Genomic DNA, 12,584 nt, shown 5'->3' with positions numbered 1-12,584 from the left:
CTTCTCAAAAGCAGTGATGCTGCTGGAAACTGCAAACCCATCTCTGCTGGGGAAACCAAGAGGGTCTCCTGCCCTCCAGAAACTATAGTCAAGCTCTGACGGGCACCCAAGAGAATATAGTTTGACTCCAAGGAGGGCACAGGGTGAAAAGTGGTGGCTGTTGGGAAAGGGGAGAGGGGATGATGGGACAGACGAGAGCATTTGGGAGAAGGAATGGTCCTCCAGGTGGAGAGGGGATGGAGAGAGTATCTGCAGTGGGAAGAATAATTGGGATGAGTATCAAAAGGATCATTTCCACTAATCCCTTGGCATACTCTGGGAAGAAAAGGACTTCATAGAATAGTAGAATAGTTTGTATTGGAAGGATCTTTAAAGATCAACACCACTGCAATGAGCAGGGACATCTTCAACTAGATCAGGTTGCTCAGGGCCCTATCCAACCTGACCCTGAATGTTTCCAGGGATGGGAAATATACCACCTCTCTGAGCAACCCAGGCCAGTGTTTCAACACCTTCAGAGGAAAGAATTTCTTTCTTAAATCTAGTCTGAATCTCCCCTCTTTTAGTTTCAAACCCTTACCTCTGGTCTTATCACTAACCCTTACCTCGTCTTATCACTACATGCCCTGTTAAAAAGTCTGTCTCCATCTTTCTTATGAACCACCTTTAAGTGCTCAAAGGCCACAATAAGGTCTTCCTGGAGCCTTCTTTTCTCAAGGCTGAACAACCACAGCCCCCAGGTCTCTCCTTAGAGAAGAGGTGTTCCAGCCCTCTGACCAATTTTGTGGCCATTGTTTACACTTTGTAAAATTCTTTACTCTTAATCTTCTCCTTAGCCAGCAGACAATGGTACAAACCACCAGCCCCTCTGTTTCTGCTACACCCCCACATCTGCTCAGGAAAGTTCTGATGGAACTGTTTTGTTTGTTTGTTTGTTTTAATCCTGTCATAACTCATAAAAAAGGTGTTAGTTTTACTGAAAATTGTCTTCACAAACCATCCCCCTCCTCCCTGAAAAACACGGTTGGATAATATTGCCAACAAGTTTTTTTGAGCTGGTGCAATTGGATCTTGGCATCATTTTTTCCCAAGAGACATCAATTATTATATTGGCTATTTTCAGTGAATGTAAAAGGTAAAATTGAGAGAGAAGCAACTTTTAATATTATTTTTTTTTTAGCCTGATTTTTTACTTTTATTTTACAAGATACTGAATTTTCAGTTCCTTCTGTCCACCCTCTGCATTCCCCTCTTAATCTTGGACTGGAAATCCCTTTCAAACTGCAAAATTTCACACAATCTGGAAAGCCTTTGATCCACCCAACTCCAATTTAGTGTTAAGGATCTCTATTTATGGGTACCAAATTTAAGTGAGCTCCAGGCATAACTCCCTGGTAATACTGGTAGGAGAACTGCCTTTCCCCACGTCACTTTTTCCTACAGAGAGGACACTGTTTATTAGTGAGGATTTCCCAGAGACTCTCTAACTTCTTTCACAGCAAGAAGGAGTTTCTCCAGAGCACACAGAAAATTATATATGTATCATTAGCATTCATTTCATTTGGATTTTCTCTATATCTTACCATCCCACATAAATCCTGGGAAATGATAAGAAGCGTCATTTCCATTCCCAGTCTCATGTAGCTGGGAACTTAAAATGTTTTTGAGCTTGACTTTGTCTCTTTTTAAAACGTATGTGGTTTTGGAACTGTGCTTTTACATCTTTAGACACAAGAGGTAAATTTTTCACCATGAGGACCGTTAAATATTGGAGTAGTCTCCCATGGGAAGTGGTGGATTCCCCCACATTGGACAGTTTGAAGCCTCAGCTTGACAGAGTGGTGAGCCACCTCATATAAACTCTAGGAGTACCTGGAAAGGTTGGAACAGATGATCCTTGAGGTCCCTTCCAACCTGGCATTCTAGGATTCTATGGCCTTATTGTATTACAACTCCTGGGTCTCATGTGGGATCCATATTACTCACCTGTCAGATGTGTGGTTGAAATAAAAATCTACTTGTCTTTGTTTATCCTTGGCAAGAGATAATTATCTTTAGGAGGTGGCTCAATCTTTCCCTTTTTTTTTAAGGCATCAAAGATGAATCAATGTCTGAAACAGAAAGGAGGAACTCACCTCTTGGAGATGCCAGTCTTGTTCCTCTGGCTAAAAAATGATCCAAGAAAATTAAGATCAGGCTCACCTTGTTAAACTCAATGTATACATCTAATAAATACAAAAATAAGGAGGTTGCTGAATTCACCCAACTTGTTCCTGCCTTTTAAGAGCTGGGTCAAATGTTTTTAAGGTATTCAAAAAAGACAGCATTCCTTCCAAGCCCCCTGGTGTCTTTAGTTTCTGAGATGATAATTTCCCAAATCATTAGACGCACTGTTGACTAAATATTATGTTCCCAGCAGGAAGCCAAGGATTTGCTCTATTACCAGATCACTGCCCTCCTTCCTCCCATTCACAGAGAAGATCTGGGACTTCAGTTTAGAAGTGTCCCCTCCAGACAATAATTAAGATCTATCTGCAAATTTTCTATCAGTTATTCTGGCACATTCCATCAACCATCAAAACAGAAAGATACCACTTGTCTTTCTGTACATGTCTATATATCAGCTCATTAATAAATATATGTTCATACATATTATTGCACATATATGCACACTTATGTCATGATCCCTAAATCAATTTTTCTTTGTATTGTAAATTTGAATTCAGCAACAAAATGCAATGTGGTGGATGTAAGTCTTTTTGCATCCAAAACCTCCATATCTGCATCTCACTATCAATAATACCAGCTATAAAATACATCTCTATCAAGTGCAGTCAGTACTTAGGGCTAGATTAAATTAGCAAAATGCATCCAACCTATGAAAATAAGTTTAAAGGGGTTCACTGGACATTTGTCTCCTTTTTTTTTTCTCTCTGTCATTGCCCTGGCAAAGAAATATACATTTCATTTCCCACTGATATATGTAACAGCCATCAGTAATTGGTCTATAATTTATTGTGAGCAGGATAAGAAGGATAGAAGAAAGGTAGTGTAAAGGAGAGCTACTCTTTGTGGAGAATCCTGTTTTGTTAAGAAAAATACCATGCAGCTGTAATGATTTATTTTCACCATCTCTAGGCACTTTGAGAACACAGGAACCCCTACCAAACCCTCCAGTGCTTGGCCCTGGTGAAAGAACATGGTGGCACCAATGGAAAGAGACATATGTAAGCCTGGTGGAAATTAAGCAGGTAGAAAAACTTGACTTATCCTTCCATTTCCATCTCTTTGAAGTGGAAACCCTTTCAGATGCAGGAGGCAAAGAGAGTTTAGGGGGATGTAGCTTCCCCAGTCGTATATCCTGGCACCATCATGCTTTGTGCCAGGCAGCTGGACAGGGAGCTTGCACATCACAAAAATGGTCAGCTACAAAAATGATCACAGGGCTGGAGCACCTCTCCTATGAAAACGGGCTGAAGGAGTTGGGATTGTTCAACCTGGAGAGGAGAAGGCTGTGGGGGGACTGTATAGTAGCCTTTATAATGGACCTTTTAAGGTGCTACAATAAAGCTGGGGAGAGTCTGCTTACAAGGGTGTGTAGTGATAGAACAAGGGGCAATGGCCTTAATCTAGAGCAGGGTAGATTCAGATTGGATATCAGGAAGTAGTTGTGTACTATGAGGATGCTGAAGCATGGAACCAGGTTGCCCAGAGAGGTGGTGGAGACCCCATCCCTGAAGACATTCAAGGTTGGGCTCGATGAGGCTCTAAACAACCTGATCTAGTCAAAAAGATTCCTGTGCACTACACGGGGGGGCTGAACTAGATGACCTTTAGAGAGACCTTCCAACCCCACACATTCTATGATTCTATGGTTCCATGATTCTCTGATTCTGTGATCACCACACATATTGAACTATCCCTGCTCCGAACACAAGAAACTCCCACTGCCCAGGGCAAGCTTGTTTCGTGCACCTAGAAAGTTAATATCTAAGACATAAGAATAAATAACACTGGCTAGAAGACCACATTATTGGTTTTGACAGAAGGAGCATGTGAGTTGAAAATAATTTCATGGGATCATCCTAGCATTGAAAGGCAGAAGGAGTTTCTCTGCACAAAATAAGTATTTGATTTGATTTCCAAAGAGGTCAACCTGCTGACACCTGAAGACCAAATTGAAAGAAGCTGACTTTAATTCTATATCCTGGAAGACTGTCCCATGTTCTTCATGAGTCCTCATCCACATCTCTGTTCAAATTCTTGTGTCATCTCTGTTGCTCTGTAAACCTTCAGCCTCTCGTACCACATTACACCAAGATCACAGCCAGGATCTATCCAGGATTCAACAGCTGCTGTCTCTTATTGAGCCCTGTATTTCCTTTCATGGCTCATTACAATAAGTTAGATTAGAACTATAGCTAATTGTTATTGCCACAGTAATTTACAGTAGATGCTGTTACTGTTTATACATCATGGGGATGGCATAATGACATGTTGTCTTTCCTAATTATATCAGCCAAATAAGTCCCACTAAGTGCTGTAATAGTGTTTTAATTAATATTATTATTCCCATATCTGTCACAAAGCTCAAAACTCTGGAGCTGGAAAGCTGATGTTTCCTTCAGAAGAGTTGAGCTTGACAGAAATCTGCAGGTCTTGGATCCTCTCATGCTGTTAAGTGAGACAAAGCAGGAGATCTGGGTTTGATTCTTGCCTTTGCCAAGGGCATAACCATGGGCAAGTGAGTCTGCCTTTCACTGCCTCTGTGAAAAGAGGAGAGGATATTCAGATTTAGTTCATCTTGTCTTCTGTGGATATGATTTCAAAGAACTCCTAACTCAAAAAGTGAGGGTTTAGGGAATAGAAATTAGCCAGTAAATTCTTTTTTGTGCTCCAGGCTCAGGTTTACCATCACTTAGGTGTTCAAATTAACAAGGAGGTATTAGTGATTGGTTAAATTAGGATTCAGTTACCCAGGCTATGTTTGCAGGTAAAAGGAAGGAGAAAAGCACTTCTGGAGGTGACCTTGATCTTTAGCTTACTGTTTTTTCCTTTACTTGAATAGGCTTTAAATGTATTCAGTGATTCACTTAAGTGTCTAAATCTAAATGGGACAAAGTGAACCTCTCAGGAACTTTCAGACAGTAAGTGGGGTGGGTGCAGTACCCATCCACCTGCACATTTTTAACCCCAAGTATATACAGATAGTGTGTGTGTTCCTGTCACTGTCCAGAACAACGTGTCTGCTTTTCCAGCTGGAAACTGGGATTAGACTATCTTTGACTTATTGGTGTAAGTCAGAAGTGACAGCACTGTCATCGAAAGCAGAAGGGAACATGGAGTGGAACATGGTGCCACACTCAATATATTGAGTGCTGAGGCTGCTGTGACTCACATTGTGGTAATGTGTTCACAGAGTGGTGGGGAAGAGCTACAGGAGTTTGGTTTTTCGCAACTTCTCAAGTGTCTTCTACATCAAAAGGTGGCAATAGTTTTGTCATGACGTGAGCACTGCAAGTTGTGCAGGGGTTGGTTTGCATGAAGGGATGTTGTACACTGAGCATGAAGTACCCCCTGGTTCATAAATCACAGAATCATTGAGTGGTTTGGGTTGGAAGGGACTTTAAAGACCATCTAGTTCCAACTCCCTTGCATGGGCAGGAACATCTCCCAGTAGAACAGGCTGCTCCAAGCCCCATCCAACCTGACTTTGAACACTTCCAGGGAGGGGGCAGCCACATCTTCTCTGGGGAACCTGTGTCAGTGTCTCACCACCCTCACAGGAAAGAGTTTCTTCCTAAGAACTAATCTGAAGCTACCATTCTTCAGTTGAAACCTTACTCTTCATCCTATCACTTCTTGTAATAAGTCCCTCCCCAGGTTTCCTGCAGCCCTTTCAGGTACTGGAACATGCTCTAAGGTCTCCCTGGAGTCTTCTCTTCTCTAGGCTGAACAACCCCAAATCTCTCAACCTGTCTCAATAGCAGAGATTTTGCAGCCCTCTGATATCTTTGTTGCCCTCCTCTGGACTCACTTCAACAGCTCCATGTCCTTCTTGTGCTGGGGATCCCAGAAGTTGACACGGTACTGCAGATGGGGTCTTACCAAAACATAGTAGAGAGGAAGAACTACTTCCTTTGACCTAAGAGGAGTCTTAGATCCTGATGGTTCTCTCTGACATTCCCTGTGCAAGGGACTATTATTCATGTGTCACCCCTTTAAAATAAGTCAATGTATACACTGAGAAAAGGAGGTAGAGCTGAAGTGAGGATGAAGAGACACAGCAGCTGATGGGTAGGACAATGACAGCAATAAATCTGGGATAATGCCACGTGCTTCATGCCTTTACTGTCACAACTGCTACCTTGTGGATCACCCCTAGGTTCAACAGAGGGTGGATCACTGACCATCTCACCAAACTGTACAACATAAAAGATTGCAGAGCAGACAGAAGGCACAAGTGCATGAGGCATGGGTCTATATGCATGAGGAGCTACTGAGCACCTCCTGTGTAGATGTCACAGCAAAACTGATGTTTATAGAGCTTCTTTGCATTCCTGTCAGCCTACCAAGAGGTGGAGACAATGAGTCACCATGCTAAAACCAAATCAGATACTAGATGCTGCCATCTGATAAAGCAAAGTTGCTGTTGTTGTCTTACCTTGGAAAAACTGGCTTGGACATCAGCAGCTGTTTCTAACCCTGGAAGCCCAGAACCAGTGCAGGGTATAATTATATTCATATATAATTATTTTTTAAATCTAGCTTTGATGGTCCAGCACTGTGCCTTCTTATCACATCGTTCCCATGGGAGACATTTTGCAAGGAAAAAGTAATGAAGTCAAATTCCTGTAGATTACTCAGAATTCTAGGTCCCTATGGGTGCCAGAACAGCACAGAAGCTTAGGGTGAAGTCCTCAGAGTGATCACTTGCTCTCTAGAATGGAAAGGGCTGAGGAAAACAAGTGAGTCAGCTGGGAAACTACACAGGGTGATAATGCTGGAAAGGAAGTATTTCAAGAACTTGTTGGTAATTATATATATAGGATGTCTAGTGAGATCTTAATTCATAATTGTACTTTCAGATTTTGCTGATATTTTCCTGCTGTTCTGTACAATGATGCTTTTGCAATAACTGAATATCCAACGTTTAAACAGCTGTTTAAAACCCTACTTCTGAAGTTTCCCCATCTTATGTTAATAGCAAATTAAAACAGAATTGGATCATTTTGCATGAGGAAGTTGTGAAAATGATTCCTGGTCTCTAAAAAATGCTGCTTCCACCTGACTATTTCTAGGAATATTGGAAGAGTGTCCTAGAGAGAGAACACACTGGAAGAGCTACACATCCCACATAAATATGGGTCTCTAGGCACCCAAGAATTTGTTTTTCATGAGAATATACATCATATGCTATGACTATTTTTCCCTTTCTACTGGACAGACAATGGCTTTTCTGTTTGGAATTCTTTTTCCTCCCTTATTTTGAAAATGCCAGGAAGAAAACCAGGAAGTGACTGAGCATCCTACAATTTTTGAGGCCAAAAAATGTTGTCAATTGAAACATTTTGTTTAACTACAGCAGAAATATTATCCTCCAATTTGTTATTTGGTTTTTGTTGGTTTTTTTTTTTTCATTTCATTCTGTATGAATTAACATAATACACAGTCAGAGGGAAGGATAAAATAAAACCAAAAGTAATTTGAAAATGAAGAATGAAAAATGTTATCTGCTGGAAAGGTCAGAGAGGAAGTTTGAGCTGTATTGGAACATTGCATTTGATTTAATTTATTTTTTTTCTGTTTCCCAAGAGATATTTAATCAAAACCCACAAAATATTCCTTCATCAGTGAACCAGCAGGCCATTTCTAACCAATATATTTAGCATGTTTCACTTTCCCACATCAACACCTGTGCTATAATTATGCCACAGGAGGGGACAACTACTCTGTTCTGACCAGTGGGCAGAGCTTGAGGGGTTTTATTGAGGACACTGTTAAGCCAGGATAAAAAATTAGCTGATTTAACCAGGTTAAAACACATTGACTTGTGTAGACTAGATTTTAGCCTGAATTAGGAGACTCCTCACAGTGCCCAGATCTGTTCTTCAAGATGCTTGGAAACATCTACCAGGTTTTTATCAATTCAGATGACAGCAAAAGGGGGAGGTTTTGCAAAATGCCTTTGTGTGTGAGGTATTGATTTGATTGCAAGGTATGACTTCCATTTTAATTGGATGTTAACCCCAAAAGTGTCATTTGTTAAGTAACATGCTGTAGAATGAAATTACTGAAATGAGAGTGGCATTTACCTGGTGAGACCTTCAGAGCTCTTGCAAACCCACCAGAGAGGAGGGATTGGCACCTGCTGCAGTTCCCATCTGCAACCAGCCATTCAAATAGCTGGATGAGAAAGTGAGGTCTTCAGCATAAAGGAAAACACAGAAAAGTAATTTTTACCATGATGTCTTTAGTCTCCATGTGGCTGTTGGACATAAACATGACCAGCAATGAGAGTGTATCATTGATGAGCTGCCTTGGACACTAATTCCCTCAACAACCTGCAAAGAGTTTGTTGCTACTAGAAATTATAAAGTGAAAACAAACCAGTTCAGTTCTTTCTCACTTTCTTTTAACACCCCAACATCTCTAACACTCTTCTCTGTGGGCCTGAGGGTGTTTTAAATCATGCAGAATTCTTACAGCTCATCAAAAACATCATGGGCCATCAGAGACATTATGTTGCAGTTGAAAAAATACTTATCTTCAAGCTTTGCAAATTCCTAAAAAATATTGTTTTTCCTTTTGCTTTTAGATCACATAATTCAGGGTGTTTTCAGAATAACTTTCATCTCTGATTTCCTGGCTAAGAAGCTGGTGGAAAGTTTGGCTGAGGTTCCACTCTCTGCAAAACTGAGAATACACCTCAAAGGTTCGCTGGTGGAAAGTTTGGCTGAGGTTCCACTCTGCAAAACTGAGAATACACCTCAAAGGTCATTCTGGTTTGGTTTGGTGGGTTTTTTTGTAGTGGGGGAAGGGCAGGGAGATAAACTCTTGGTGTCTTGGTACAGACAACTGCAAATGAGAGTGGACTGCCCTGTGGTATAATCTAGTGAGAACGCTATTGAAATGTAATCCCTGGAGTTGCTTTTAATAGGAGAAGAACACAATATTTAGATAAGAAATCTTGTTGGAGATTCAAAATAGACACTATTTGATCCAAGTGCTGCTATTGCAGGAGGACATGAACAACAAAACCCCTGCTTTGAAGAATTGCCTTATGTTTTCTAGTGCACTTCTGTTTGACCTTTTCTTTCAATCCTTACTTGTCCAAGAAAGTGATCTTTTGGCTAGCCCCTGGGGTTGCTGTGGAAGATGAATTTCACTGTGATTACCTTTTCAATCTCTTAGGGGAGCGTGGGTGCAGGCCAGCACATGGCTGGCTGAACCCCTGGTGGGAGGGAAGCAGTGACCTCAATTATGCCAATTTATGGTCTTTGAAGAGCTGCTTGGCACCATCTGGGCTGTGCAAAATTTGCAGGGTTAGCAGGCTGCACACCTGACTCTACTCCATCCAAATTAACACACAGACTTCATATAACTGCCCAGGCAAAATACAGTCAAAACATTAATGTACTCTACTCAATCACCATCCTTCCATTTGTTAGTTAAAATGCCTTTTAGTTTGTTGTTGGCTAATTTATTGCATTCTCACCAAAACAAGCAACTTCTCCAGGAAAAGTATAGGGCAAAAACTTACATAATATTCCAGTCTCTTCTTCCACCTGGACCAGTATTGGCCCCCACATGAAGCTACTCCCTTAGGCCTTGGTGAGAACACAGATGTCTCAGTCAACTCTAGACAGATCTGAATATAGATGGTCTTTGAATCTAACTCTGTTCTTAGTTCCCAGAGCTGAGGAGATTTGTGATATGTTGCCTCTACCCACGTGGGACTGTGCCAAATGCCTGCTCTTGTCACTGTGGAGGTACTGGAAGTGCTGCTGTCACTGTTACATTTGGATGCAGGACCCAGGCGAGGCTGCACCATCTGGAAGGACGTCTGTCTCAGGGCATAAGTTAGATGGAGAGACACACACACACAGAAAAACTTTATCCAAATGAAGAAATCAAAATCCCATGCCTGATGTTGATGAAATTGCCATAAGGAATCTGTGCAAGCTTCAACAGGATATAATTAGGTGCAAGAGCTCATATAGGTGGCACCATCAGGTCATTAATTCACATGGGAGTGTGACTTGGAAGCTTTTACACATGTGGACATGCCCTTATCCAGAGTGAATCTGACCTGTTTTATTTTAGCATGATTGTCTTTCAGATTGAACTGAGAAGACTTGAACTTTTGAACATGAGCTGGTGGTCACACACAACAATAAAATCAGTCCTAGGTCCTAACCTAAGATCTATCTGAGCTTGTACAGCAACAAGTCCCATATTCTGACAGCTGGATTAAGAAACACTGTGGCCTGTTTTCTGATCTAATTTTGTAGGAAAACATTTCCCCATGTTGTTTGTCACCCATCTGCATAATTTCATAAACCTCAGCCTTATTCTCCACTTTCCCAGCTTGCTTCTCTCCAGTCTGAAGAGTCTCTGCAGCCTTTTTAGTCTCGTCTCTAAAGGTTCCACCTTCTTGATTTTCTTACTTGCTTTTATCTGGACCTTTTCTTACCTCCACCAGGGCTTTCTTGAGAGACAGAGACCAGAACTATGCAGATTACTCAACTTGTCAGTGCATCAAAATTCTGTGTAACAAGAAAATTACTCCCTTTGTCTTAGTTTCAAAAATATTCTTGGTGATGACCAGTATTTTGTTGGCATTTTTGGCTGTGCCACAAAGCCAGTGATTTCAGAGAACTTCCAGTGAGGAGTCCAGAATATTTTTCTTGAGTTTTGACTCACAGTTTTGAGTTCAGCAGAAGGTATGTTTTTAATTGCTTTCCCCCAGGTATGTAGCATGTCTTGTAGTGATACTCATCCATGACCTTGTTGCCCACTCATGCAATCCTGTGAGGTCCTTCTGGATCTCATTGCCATGGTGTTTCAGCCCCCTCCTCTGTATCCTACAAAGTGATCTTTCAGTTCTACATTTCTTTTTAAACAGATTTCCTTCCATGAAGGAAGCTTAAAACTATGTAGAGACTTTTTGGAAGTTCAAGCATAGTTTATCTGTTGCATTTCCAGTGGACCATTACCCTCCTTGTACTGAAGTGGACTTTATGGATCCATGCTGACTCTTTCCTAGCCATCCATATTTATCACACTCTTTGTAGTCTCCTTCTTTACTGTAGACTCATTCTTATTGTAGACTCCACTTGCTTTTCAGGGACTCACACTCTGGAACCTCCAAGAGGTCTGTAGAGGGTCTGCTGTCAATTATCCTGTCTTTTGTAGATGGGAATTAGATTACTTATTTCAGTCTTTGGGAACAGTGGCCACTTTTATCAGAGAACCATAGAATGGTTAAGGCTGGAAGGGACTTCGAAGATCATCTGCTGGCTCATGTTGAACTTCTTGTCCAACATCTCCCCAAGTCCTTCTCCTCCAGACTGTTCTCAATCCATTCTCCACCCAGTCATCTAATGAGACTCCAAACTTTAACCTATCAATTCCTTCTTATCCAAGTGATATTTTGGCATTAACCTGATGTGTTTTCATTCATGTGTATCAGAAGGTAATGGGGGCATCACAATGAGAACATTGAACCAATACAGATCTTTTCTGATATGATCTGTATAACTTCTGTATTGGTCAGAAAGCTTCAACCAACAGATAATCTTGGCCTTAGCTGAATACCAGTACATCAGATCTTTGGTAGGCACTCATAAATCTGATTATAAATTCATCCAAAGTGAACACAGAAGATTTCTTTTTTTTTTCATTTCAGCACAGAAGATTTCCACATACATTTTAGAGGGATAAAAATCTGCACAGAGTTAGCTTGAATTTAGCAGGCATTTTAGCCAAAATTGTAAGATAGTAATGTGGAAATTTTCTTAAATGTCAGTGTTATTTCTCTTTGACATTCTCCAAATGAAATGTTTCATTCTGGAAATGCCATACCTCTTTGTTTTGACCTTTTTCTAAGTTCAACCTTTTTACCCTTGATTTCAAAATAGCATTTTTTTGATTTGAAAAATTGACATCCTCATAAAACAAATGGTTAATCTTCAGGATTAAGTAACTTGAAGACAATCGAAGTAGTTAATTCTGAGTCAAAAGAGCTAGTTTAGATCTCTCTGGTGTGCAGTTCTCCCACTCCCCTTTTTTTCCCCCCCTGGGGGTGAGCGGTGGTAATGGAGGGGATTATTTAATTTTTTATTTCACACTGATTTTTGTTTCAGTTTTCAGGTGCATTAATTGCTCTGCAATATACAGTAGCAAAGTTTAAAAGAAGTCCCTCAAGGAATGTAAGGTGACATAAAGCTCCTGAGATTGCCAAGAGAAGATTGATATACAAAAGCCTAATTAGGGGGTTGTTATAGCTCCAGACATCTCTACGTTGTTTACAGCAGAACCAGGGCTGGCTGGAGGAGCTGTCAGGATCTTCAGTTCTCATC

Source organism: Chaetura pelagica, unplaced genomic scaffold (assembly GCF_000747805.2).
Source record: "Chaetura pelagica isolate M959 unplaced genomic scaffold, ChaPel_1.0 scaffold96, whole genome shotgun sequence".
NCBI lineage: Eukaryota > Metazoa > Chordata > Aves > Apodiformes > Apodidae > Chaetura > Chaetura pelagica.
This window is presented reverse-complemented; position numbering follows the sequence as displayed.